This window comes from Microcaecilia unicolor, chromosome 3 (assembly GCF_901765095.1).
Source record: "Microcaecilia unicolor chromosome 3, aMicUni1.1, whole genome shotgun sequence".
NCBI lineage: Eukaryota > Metazoa > Chordata > Amphibia > Gymnophiona > Siphonopidae > Microcaecilia > Microcaecilia unicolor.
The window spans coordinates 205,956,592-205,969,843 of NC_044033.1; positions in this window are offsets into that span (position 1 = coordinate 205,956,592).

The window sequence follows — 13,252 nt, forward strand, 5'->3', positions numbered from 1 at the left end:
AGATTTTTGCATATGTCTTGACTCTTAGAAAATTAAAATCTCTAACAGACGGGTAGGCCCCCCCCCAGCCAGGCCCTCCCGTCGTCCACTGTTCTTCCCATATTCCCTGTCCACTGATCCTGTGATCAAATCTACCCGCACCTGGAGACCCACCCCTATCCCCTGAACCCCTCAGGTTCAGTCCCCCTCCCTCCCCCCAATCCCCCCTTCCCCAATTCCCCCCACCTCCCCCATTCTCCTCTATGGCTACCCATAACCCACACAAGCCATACACTTCCCCAAATCCCCCACAGCCATACCCCCACGTCTCCCTTCCTCATCAGACATAACATCCCCCCCCCCCCCCCCCCTTGCTGCTTTTAGGAGCTTCACAGCACATAGCAAACATTTTGAACACAAAACAACAGAATTAGAGTAACAAAAATAAAGAGGTACCCATGGAGTGTTTCACAGCCGATTATAGAACTAAGTTCATTCAGCAATCTCCTTCCTCTTGGCTCGCTTCTCTTCCTGTGACCACTCAAGTAACTCTTGGTACCTTCCAAAAACTAACCAGGAATTGTAACTTTTCTCGCTGAACGCTCAACCGTTTCCATCCAGTGACTTCGCCACTCATGCCGCCTATGTCCCACCCATACAGGTTCATAGCTTGTCCACGAACACTTTCAGGTCAGCTGGGTCAGTGAAAAAAAAGGTACTGTTATTGTGTACCACTTGTACTTTCGCAGGGTAAAGTACTGCAAAGCGAGTACCCCTGTCCAACAAAGGCTTACAAAGCTGTCCCATTCTTCTCCACTGCTCAGACACTCGGGCGGAGTAGTCTTGAAACAACAGAACACGGCTTCCTTTATATTCCACTATGAGCTTGACTCTATGCTCTTTATCAGTGTAGAACCTTTGCCAGCAATGGTCTGGGTTTTTGAGCTCCTTCCCAGGCAACACTCACCCGATGAATGCGCTCCACAATCAGTGGTCCACCCTTCAGTTGTATGTCAACATAACCTGGGAGCCAGCTGGTCAGGAATTCTCGTAGCTCCTTATCTTGTACTGTTTCTGGCAGGCCCACAATCCGGATGTTATTGCGTCTACTCCTGTTTTCCAAATCATCTGCGAGCTGTAGGATCTGCTTGGCTTGTGCCTCTGCCGCCTCCAGATGGCTTTCTACTGCCTCCACCCGGTCTTCCTGCCTGCTGATTCGTTCCTCAGCCATTTGCAATCGCGCTGCCTGGCTCTCAAAATTCTCCTGGATGTCATCCACAGACGCTTGTAGCTTCAATAGCTGATTGTCCAAAACTGCCGTTAGTTGCTTTGTAAGTTCCCTTATGGCTTCCTCTTGGATCGTAACCATGGGGGTGTTGGCTTGCTGTGCCGCCATTTTAGGGCGTCCTGCAGGGACACGCTCTTTGCCAGGCCTTGGGGTTTTCACCGGTATGCCCCGACACCCAAATCCACGCCAACACCCAACTTTCTCAATGTCACACGGGCCCCATCCGCTATGGATCAACTTAAGCTCCGGCGCTCGGGGGGTTCCCGGAGGGTCCGAAAAAGCAGATTATTTTGTGGGTGTGGAGGAGCTGAGCGATCGAGCGTCTTATCTGCCCAACATCACGTGACCCACCAACGGCATCACGTGACCCCCCAAAAGTTTTTTTAAATTAAGGTTTAACACACTCACTCCCTCCTCCCAAAATAACTCCACCCCACCCACCAGGAAGGTGGGCATCGAGATGGCAGATGGCCTTTAATGTGAGCAAGTGCAAAGTGATGCATTTTGGGGGAAACAGGAACCTGAAAGCGAAAGCTACATACCTGTAGAAGGTATTCTCCGAGGACAGCAGGCTGATTGTTCTCACTGATGGGTGACGTCCACGGCAGCCCCTTCGATCAGAGATCTTCACTAGCAACAGTGTTTGCTAGCCCTCGCATGCGCATGCACCGTGCGCATGCGCAACCGTCTTCCCGCCCGAACGCGAGCGTGTTCGTCAGTCCAGTACATAGCAAAGACAAAGACAAGGGAAGACACAACTCCAAAGGGGAGGTGGGTGGGTTGGTGAGAACAATCAGCCTGCTGTCCTCGAAGAATACCTTCTACAGGTATGTAGCTTTTGCTTTCTCCGAGGACAAGCAGGCTGCTTGTTCTCACTGGTGGGGTATCCCTAGCCCCCAGGTTCACTCAAAACAACAAATATTGGTCAATTGGGCCTCACAACGGCGAGGACATAACTGAGATTGACTTTTCCCAACTAACTGAGAGTGCAGCCTGGAACAGAACAAAAATTGGGCCTTGGGGGGGGGGGGGGGTGGAGTTGGATTCTAGACCCCAAACAGATTCGGTAGCACCGACTGCCCGAACCGACTGTCGCGTCGGGTATCCCGCTGTAGGCAGTAATGAGATGTGAATGTGTGGACAGATGACCACGTCGCAGCTTTGCAAATCTCTTCGATAGTGGCTGACTTCAAATGGGCCACTGACGCTGCCATGGCTTGAACACTATGAGCTGTGACATGACCCTCAAGAGTCAGCCCAGCCTGTGCATAAGCGAAGGAGATGCAATCCGCTAGCCAACTGGAAATGGTGCGTTTCCCAACAGCCACTCCCCTTCTGTTGGGATCGAAAGAAACAAACATTTGGGCGGCCTGTCTATAGGGTTGTGTCCGCTCCAGATAGAAGGCCAATGCTCGCTTGCAGTCCAATGTGTGCAGCTGATGTTCAGCAGGGCAGGTATGAGGACGGGGAAAGAATGTTGGCAAGACAATTGACTGGTTCAGATGGAACTCCGACACCACCTTCGGCAAGAACTTAGGGTGAGTGCGGAAGACTACTCTGTTATGATTAAATTTCGTATAAGGAGCATGAGCTACCAAGGCTTGAAGCTCACTGACTCTACGAGCTGAAGTGACTGCCACCAAGAAAATGACCTTCCAGGTCAAGTACTTCAGATGGCAGGAGTTCAGTGGCTCACATAGATCCACATTATACCTCCTCCAGTCAATTCCACAGAGGAGGACCCAGCTTTTACTTATGGATGGAGGGCAAGAAAGGAGGAAAGTAAAGAAATAAGTGGAAAGGAAGCCCTGGAAATGGAGTTAAAAGAACAGATAGAGAGCAGCAGAATCAGAGACAAGGACCAATATTGAGAGAAAAACAAAATCACCAGACAACAAAGGTAGAAAAAAATCATTTTATTTTTATTTTAGTGTTTGGAATATGTCCAATTTGAGAATTTACATCTGCTGTCTTATTTTGCACTGGGTATACTGGAGCTGTAACAGCTTACAGAAATGATTTATAATGAAAAAAAAATCATGTTATTTTTTTCTCCTATACTAGTATAATATTTTCAATGATGTCTGTTTATATGCGCCATGGCTGGTGTAAGGGGTGTGGCTATCATAGGGGTGGAGTCAAATGTGGTGACCCCGCCCATAATGAGTACTGGCACCTGTTATTCAGGTTAAATTGTCCTATTGGCACTTTGCGATAAATAATTAGATTTTGGGGTGCTGTTTGGGCACTCGGTCTCTGAAAGGTTCGCCATCACTGGTCTATGGACTTTTCCTTTAGGAAGCTGTTCAGGCCCTTTTTAAACCCCGCTAAGCTAACCGCCTTTACCATATTCTCTGGCAACAAATTAGAGTTTAATTACACATTGAGTGAAGAAATATTTTCTCTGATTCGTATTAAATTTACTACTTTGTAGTTTCATCGCATGCCTGGCTGATCGCAGAGGGATCTATAATGGAAGTTAAAGTAGAATCCATAATAGGAATTTTTGTTAGCAGGAAACACTTTAGTTATTGGGATTAACCATGATTCACCCAAATGGGAAGGGAAGGGATTTTGGATATATCCAATTAATTTTTCGGTAGCAGCTCAAAGTGAGATACATTCAGGTACAGTGGGTATTTTCCTGTCCCTGGAAGGTTACATGCATTGCCCGAGATCACAAGGAACAAGAGCAGAACAGCTGCAGTTAAGGAAGGTAAATGACTCCCCTGCCTGAAGCTCCAAAATGAGAAACTGTATCAGTAGCTCATCCCTACCAGTAGCCTAGTGGTTAGTGCAGTGGACTTTGATCCTGGGGAACTGAGAGTTTGATTCCTACTGCAGCTCCTTGTGACTCTGGGCAAGTCACTTAACCCTACATTGCCCCTGGTAGAAAATAAGTACCTGAATATATGTAAACCGCTTTGAATGTAGTTGCAAAAATCTCAGAAAGGCAGTATATCAAGTCCCATTTCCCTTTCCCGTCACTCCAGCCTCTGATCCAGGGAAGGACACTGGGATTGTACCACAGTCCCTCTCAGTACCAATCACATGTCCTACTGAGCCACACTTTGATCTTACCCCATTGAATGCTGGGGGACTCAGAAGTATAAATCCATGCACGGTGGGGGGGGGGGGGGGGGGGGGGAATTAAAACAGGACTGGGTTGATCTGTTCCTTTAGACATGGGATTGCTAATGACCCTATCCAGATCCCACAATGCACCAGAGATTTAACATCATAACCCAAAACTGAGCCAAAGCTACTCTGCAAAAACACATAGGGCCTGGTGACTATGTCCCAGAGAGGCACAATAACCTTAAACATAGTCGGAAAAACAACAACCCCTCCCTCCTCTGTTGCAATCACCAAAATCCATTAATAAAGTCTTCCGTCTTCCATGAGCTTATCCCTCCCCAACCCTATGTAAATCACAGGTTCCCCTCTCTCAAGCTCACTCTTTCCTGACCCTGTGTAATCACCTACATCCCCTATAAAGGACAGAGGGGTCCTCACCCCTTTCTTAACCCCATGTGATCACTGACATTAGGTGGGAAGGATGGAGAATCCTGTATCTCACTGTCTAAGGAGGAACGAAGGAGGTTCATCTGTTCTCTCGTCCCTGGGAGGTTCCACAGTGTAAGTAGAACCCCCCAGTAATACTGGTCAACCGTCATACATGTAACATATAAAAGGTTTATTGTTACCAAATGGTACATCACACAGGGCAGAGCAGCAGGAAGAAATTCAAAATTTGAAAAGTTCAGTAATTAGCTAAAGACGTCCTTTCTCCCTGCAGAAATAAATCACATGAATCTCTTCACATGAAGGTGCAACCCAGTGCATTTTTACTAGCAAAAAAGGTGCTGGTACTCAAATGCTAGGTCACCCTTCAGGGGTGAAGTGATCACTGAGGGACCCACCCCACAATAGCCAGGCCACCTGCAACTAGTCACAGAATCTATGACAAGGTAGAATTGGTGTGTAGAGCCTGAGCTCTTCCATTAAAACTTGGGGTGCATGGGTCAAATTTAGCAGACAATGGAAAAGGTGCCGGTACTCAGTACCCCCAAGTACCCCCTCAAACAAAGCCCTGGTGCAACCTATAAGCAGAAGCCAGAATACCTCAGTGTTACACTCAGGGCAGACACTCGCAACCTCCCAATGTCCCCATTCCCAAGCCCTCCTGTCCCCAGGATCTTTTTTTTAATGTTCTTTATTTATGCATTTTGTCACAGTCATAAAACATCGGTACCAGTTAATACAGTTCTATCTCCTGGTTGACATTACTCAGTAACATTTCACAAACCTTTAACAGTTATAACTCTAGACATTGAATACTAACCATTTTGCAACCCCCTTCCACCCTCAATCTCTTCCCTCCCTCCCTTCCACCCCTGCCCTACCCCTATAGCCATCCATATAAGAAGTACTTATAAGCTCACTTTGGTGGATGACCATGTATCATACAAGTCCCAGATCTTCTGATATTGAGCTATTTGTCCCTTATGTAATGCGGTAAGCTTAGATATCAGCTGAATATATTTCAGTTTCTCCAACACAATTGATAATTCCGGCAGTCGGGGCCTCTTCCAGGATGCCGCTAGTACCAATTTACCTGCAACAAACACTTGCGTGGCAAACTGGTGAACATGTTTTTTCACTTCTGGCGGTCTAAAGTGTAGGAGGCAGTAGTCCATTTTCATCTGATACTTTATAGCAGTTACTGAATACACAAAATCCACAATTTTCTCCCAGTACCTTTGTGCCTGAGTGCATGCCCACCATATATGACACGTCTCCCTCCATCCCACATTCCCGCCAGCACATAGCCGAGCCTGAATTAAATATTTTAACCAGGCGGCTGGGCGTGTAATACCAGCTATATAGAATCGTGTCCATTTTCTACCATTGCACTGGATACCGACACTCTAAGCAGGGATTTAAAGGCTCGTGCCCATTGTGTTGCGTCGTATGCGGTCCCTAAAGCCCTCTCCCATTTTTGTGTGTAGTGTTCTACTGGGTAGGTACGTGCTAGTAATGCTTTGTATATTCTGGAGATACCTCCCGTTCCTCCACCTCCCATTAAACCCTTTTCTAATTGTGTTTCTTCTAGGCTTAGTTCCTCCACTGCTTTACGTCTAATGAAGTCTCATGCCTGGTAGTATTGAAAGGCCTGTAGTGGTGAAAGTTCATGCTCCCGGCAGAGCTCTTGGTATGAGGGGACCTGGCCTTCCTCACACATCTGCCCCAGCTCACACAGCCCATATCCTCCCAGTCCTGGTATGCTGTATCCAGCCTGCCTGGGCCAAACTGGGGGGCGAATCTAAGGAATGTGTGTCTAAAGTATACCCGCTCTGGAAAGAACTGCTCTCGTACCTTGCACCAGATATTCAGTGGCCACCAAAGAGTTGGGGGACTCTTCTTGATTAGCTCTTTAATTATATGTTTTGGTAATCAGGGTATTGCTCTAAGAGGGAATGGTTCTAGCCAACTTTGTTCTATACAGGTCCAAATTTTCCCTGCATCCTGCAGCCAGATAGCCAGAATTTGCAAGTGAGCTGCGCAATAGTATGTATAAAAAGATGGGACCCCCATGCCTCCCCTATTCCTAAGCTGGTACATCATCTCTCGCTTTACCCGTGGTGGCCTTTTCCTCCATATAAACGAGAACACTCTACTTTGCAGGCCCCGGAAAAAGGCATCCGGAATGTCAATTGGCAAGGCCATAAACAAGTATAGCAATTTTGGGAGGACTATAATCTTTATAGCGTTAATCCTTCCCACCCAGGACAGGGTCAAACCTTCCCATCGCTCTAGATCCTGTAAAATACCTTGTACTTTATTGGGGAAATTAGTACTGAAAATATCTTCCATCCGACGTGTTATATTAACCCCAAGGTATCTGATTGTCAGGTTCTCAGGTTCAGAGCCCGCGGGGCCGGGCTCTGGAACAAACGTGAGCCCTTGGGCTGCTGCCGAGGAGCGACAGCAGCAGGCAAAACCCACCAACCAACACTGGGCAAGCACACCGGCAGGGACTGCAGGCACTGCCCAGCGAACCGGAACACATGGACTGGAATCCCCCGGACTGGAGGACACAGGACTGGAACACTGGACTGCAATCCCCCGGACTGGAGGACACAGGACTGGAACACACACCGGACCGGAACACACTGGACTGGAGCGCACCAGACTGGAACACACACCGGACTGGAACACACTGGACTGGAGCACACTGGACTGGTCCACATAGCTTCACCTGCGCTTAGCTACTAAGCCCCCCCAGGAGTTGAGCTCCTGGGTTCGAGTAGCCGGCAGGACTTACTGGATACCGGATGACTCAGGGACCAGGACTGGAAACAGAAGTGCTCCTAAACCTAAACTGATCTACGTGCTCCCAAGCCCTAAACCAACAGGAGTGTTCCTAACAGTAAACTGACAAAAGGACTTCCTAAGCCCTATACTAAACAGGAGCTCCTAAGCCCTGCTCAAGAAAGGGACTTCCTAAGCCCTAAACTAACAGAGCAGGGAACTAACACAAAGCTAACACAGGTGCTACTAAGCACCAAGCTACAAGCAGAGCTCTACACTAATAAGCTAAACACAAAACTACCAAGCTACCTAAGCACTGCTCTAGCAAGCTAGATACAACTAACAAGGTGCTTCCTAAGCACTACTCTGGCAAGCAACCAGAAGAGCTCCTACCACTAAAAGGGAAGACAGGGGAGCCACAAGGAAAAAGCAGGGAAGCTAACACATAAGCCAAAAGTGCTTCTAAAGCACCAAACACCAACAGCAAAGACTGCAATGCTCCCAATAGCACAAACACCAGAAGTACTTCTAACAGCAAACTCTGCAGTGTTCCTAACACCAAACCCTGAAGTACTTCTATCAGCAACAGAGCTTCCAAAGCCCTACACACAGCAATGCTTCCAAAACCAAGAGCAGGGGAACCATAAGGGAAAAGCAGGAAAGCTAAACACACAGTCACCAGTGCACACTGCACTAACACTAACCTGGACCTTAGCAAAAGCAAGCAGGGAAACTAGACACAAAGTCAGAAGTGCACACTGCACCACCTTACCTAAGCAAACACCACTGTTGCAAAGGCTCTGAAGGAAACAACACCACTTCCTTATCAAGGCCCTCCCTGATGATGTCACACTCCCTAGACCTAGGCAAAAGCACACTGACCCAGAGAGGCCCAACCCACACCAATGCAAAACCATGAAGCACTTGAAGCCAGTACACCCAAAGAGAGGTAGAGCAACTCAGGCAACACACAGCTGTAGTAAAGTAAAACAATTAACCCCATGCTGCTGGAAGCTGCCAGCACAGAGAGACAGAGCCAGCTCAGAAAGGACAGAGAAAAGAAACAGAAGCCAGCTAAGAAGCTGACCCCCAGGAAAGAGGTAAGTTTGAGAGGGGTTCTGACCCCAATCATAACACTGATATATTTACTTGCCCATCTATAGGGGAACTGCTCTTTCAACAATTGTATCTGAGAATTAGGTAGATTCACATCCAGTGCCTCTGACTTATCAAAATTAATTTTGAATCCCGAGACCACCCCGTATTTTTGTATTTCTTCTCCAATGACCGGGAAGGCTGTCAGGGGATCCTTTAAGGCCATGATGGCGAACCTATGACACGCGTGTCAGTACTGACACGCTTAGCCATTTTCGGTGACACGCAGCCGCATGTGGCCACATACAGAGAAGCAGTGGCGTTTCCCCGGGGTGGATCGCCGATGCGTCCCCCCCCCAGGTGCAGCGCGACCTCCCCCCCCGGCGAAATCACCCCCCCCCCGTGCATGTTTACCCGCTGGGGGGGTGCCTTGTGCGCTCCTATTGGCTCCCTCCGAGTCCTCCGCTTGTTCCCTCCCTGCTGCTCCCTCTGCCCCGGCTCCTGCACGGCCGTTAGGGGATCTTTGACCTCACTTCCGGCCGGCGGAGCAGAGAGCAGCGGAATGCCGTGGGGGACGCATCTCTGGGGGCCCTGTGATCGCCATTACCACATAACCACAGCAACCATCATCCAACCTACTGTTCTGGGGTGTCGTGGATTTCTAATTGACCATCATTGCTGAGATAGGTGAGGGGGAGGCTGGGAGAGGCGAGGGCATGTGCTATGGGTGCCGTTTCCCGCCATTAGAAATAGCGGCAGCCGTCTTAATTTACATAAGGTGGTCAGTTAGGCTAGTTAACCCCTAATTGCCTGCAGGGCTAACAGGCTATCTATAATTCTATCTTCTGTCACTGCCCCCCTGATGGAGAACCCAAAAAATAAAAAACCAAGGTTAAGTAAAAGAAGTGGTAGTAGCAGTAGCCGACCCTTTCAAGAGACATGGACCGAGATGTATGGCATTATAGAAAAAAATGGCAGATCATTTTGCGTTCTATGTACTGAAACGGTAGTAAGCAGAACGTGGAATATAAATAGACATTTTGAAACTAATCATTCCCAGCTCTTGAAAAAAAGTGAGGATGAAAGGAAGGAATACATTTCCAGGCAGCTACACTTTTATAAGAGCCAATCTAAGTCCATCCTTAAATTTGTAAAAGGTTCTACAAATTTAACATCTGCAAGTTTGAGCATTGCTCACTCCATAGCTCAGCATGGAAAAGCACTCAGTGAGGGAGAATTTATTAAAGAAACTCTCCTAAGATGTGCACCAGTTCTATTTCATGATATGCAGAATAAAGATGCAATTATTAAGAGAATATCTGAGTTACCAGGAAATTTGGAGTGCCTGGATCCGATTACCAGACACTTTTAGCACCCTGAAAAATATAGCAATGGCTTTACTCACAATTTTTCCCTCTACGTAGTTTTGTGAAACCTTATTCTCAGCGTTAAATAATATCAAAACCAACAAAAGAAACAGATTGAAAGATGAAGTTAGTAGTGCTTGCTTGGGCTTGAAGTGTACAAAATACCAACCTTCAATTGAAGATTTAGCCAATGAAATTCAGCAACAAAAAAGTCATTAATAGGCAGATTAGTTAAAGAATTCCCCCTCCCCCTCACTTATCTTAGTTCACGGCACCCCACACAAGTTAAATAATATCAAGACCAACAAAAGAAACCGACTGACAGATGAACAAAGAAGTCACTAAGCAGGTAAGTTAAATAAATAGGTTTTGGTTTATTAAATACAGTTATATATTACAATTATACATTTTTGTTATTTAAACTATAAATATCGCGAAATTATGGTTTTTTTCTCGAAGTGACACACCACCCGAGTTATGCTCGGTTTTTTGGCGAATTTTGACACACCAAGCTCAAAAGGTTGCCCATCACTGCTTTAAGGTAAGCAAGATGTTGTCTGCAAATAGGAGGATTTTGGTTTCTATTTCCCCTCCTCTCAGTCCCCGAATACCTGAGTTTGCTCTGATTGTGGCTGCCAATGGTTCCACCACCAGAGCAAACAACAACGGGGACAGCACGCACCCCTGTCTAGTACCTCTGTGAAGGGAGAAGGGGTGAGTGAGTGTCTCATTAATCTGCACAGCTGCTGCCGGTGTCTTATATATTAAATGCAGCCATTCTGCAAACTTCCCCCCTATGCCAACCTTTTCCAGAGTTGCAAAAAGAAATGGCCAGCTAACCCGATCAAAGGCCTTCTCTGCGTCCAGCGACAATATACACAGGGGGGTATTAGTTATTTGCGCCCCCTGAATTAATTGTAATGTTCGCCGTATGTTATCAAAAGTCTGGCAGTTCTGTACAAACCCAGCCTGGTCTTCGTGGATGAGTAATGGAAGATATTTCTGCAGCCTAGTGGCCATAATCTTAGAAAATATTTTGTAGTCCACTCCCAAAAGAGAGATAGGCCTATACGAGCTGCACAGCTGCGGGTCTTTGCCCGGCTTAGGCAGAACAGTTATCGTCGCCAGGTTCCACGTCGGGGGCAAGCCAGTGGTCTCTTCTAGCGAATTGAATACTTTGAGCAGTAGGGGGGCTAGCAATTTCCCAAAAAGTTTATAAAATTTGTTCGTAAACCCATCGGGTTCCGGGGCTTTATTATGAGATAGTCCCCTAATCGCCCACTCCACCTTTTCTAACGTAATGAGAACCCCTAGGTTGCGGGCTAACGTCTCGGGGGAGTCTTGCAAGTCCAACACCTGCTAGGTAGTTTGTAATCGCCTCCTTTCCACAGTCAGTCTCTGGCCTATAAAGCGTTTTGTAGTATCCCCTGAATGCTGATTCTAGGAAGTCAAGGTCTGATTGTATAGTCCCTCCTGCGTCTTGAAGACCCCCAATCATATTTCTGCAAACATGTTGTGATAGTTTGTGGGCCAGAAGCCTACTAGGCTTATTGCCAAATTCAAAGTGCATCTGACCTACTCGTTGTAGTTTTTCTGCCAAATCCGCTCATTCAAGATCATGTAATTGAGTGCGGAGCTCGTGTGCCCGCTCCCTGAGACACGAGGGGGCCCGAGCAGTCCCCTGCTGCAGTCGCGCCTCAGTCTTAGCCAACTGCTGGCGTAGTTCGTTCTCTTTGGCGCAGCGCTTCTTCCACACCTGTGATCGCAATGCTATCAAGTGACCCCTTAGGACTGCTTTGAAACCCTCCCAGACTGTAATAGGGGAAACCTCTCCATTGTCATTAAAGTTGATATATTCTTTAATGTGTTGTTCCACCTGGGATATGTTAGTTAGATCAGCCAGCAAGGCATCATCTAGGCGCCATGTATGCTTCAGTTTGTCAGGTCCTAGACCTTTAAGTTGTAGTATCACCGAGGAGTGATCTGACCACGTGCGAGGGAGAATTTTATGATCCCCAGCCACTCCCAGAAGAGAGGTGTCCCCTAGCCACATATCTATTCTGGATGAGGTTTGATGTACTGTAGAAAAGTAAGTGTATGTGCGCTGTGTGGGATTGTCTTTCCGCCAAAAGTCTATTAATTGCCAGCGTGTTATAAATTCTTGGAATTTCCACCTATCTTGTTTGGCATATGTTGTGTTGGATGATGAGTTGTCTACAGATGGATTTATTGTAAGATTAAAGTCCCCTCCCACTAGTAGGGATCCCTCGATGTTTCTGGTAAGCAACTGATCTAACTTTGTAAAGAAGTCTCCCTGGTTTGCATTAGGTCCATAGACATTTACCACAGTATATACTCTTCCAGCGAGTGCAAAGACAATTAACAAATACCTCCCGCCCTTATCCTTCATTACTTTCCTTATCTCCCATGGTTTCGTGCCACTGAATGCTATAAGCACTCCCTTACTTTTCGTATTGTCGCTACTATACGCAAAGTAGATAGAGGGATATTGCTTATGTTTGCACAGACATTCATATCTTGACTTAAGATGGGTCTCTTGTACAAACCCTATATCCGCTTTGAGCCGCTGCAGTTCCCGGAATAGCAATTGCCGTTTTCTTGGTATATTTAACCCTCTTACATTGAGTAACATACATTTAATATCCCCATTATTACTTAATATTCGTAATGCCTCCTTGTCAGCCCCACTTACATTTAGGACATTTTCCCTCATCTTGCCATCGTCTTGCATCATACATAGTACATTTCCATCCATTCCCATCCCCCGTATAGAAATCCCCACCCCCCTCCCTTTCTACCCTTATTTATTATAGAGCACTACTGTGTGTACCAGTGAGTGTCTAGATTAAGAGAAGGAAGCCGCTGTTCTGCTTCCCACATACCCCACCACAACATCATAACCCAAACTACCTTTTGCCCATGGCTGGAGAGTTGCTCAACAGGTGCCTCTCTGAAACCAACAATAACAGTAACTTTAGTAACAGTCCCATCAGTTAGGTATTTTCAAATTCAGGTGATTCGTGTAGCTGACTGCTGGCGCTGCAGCCTCTTCTGACCTTTTCCCACTCTTTGCCATTTTGGAGGAAGTGACCTCTGAGTGGGCTTTCTTCCATTGCCAGCCGCTGTTCTGTCTTCTGGTTCCACTGCCTCCGGACATATTACCCTCGCCTCGGTTACAGACTTGACT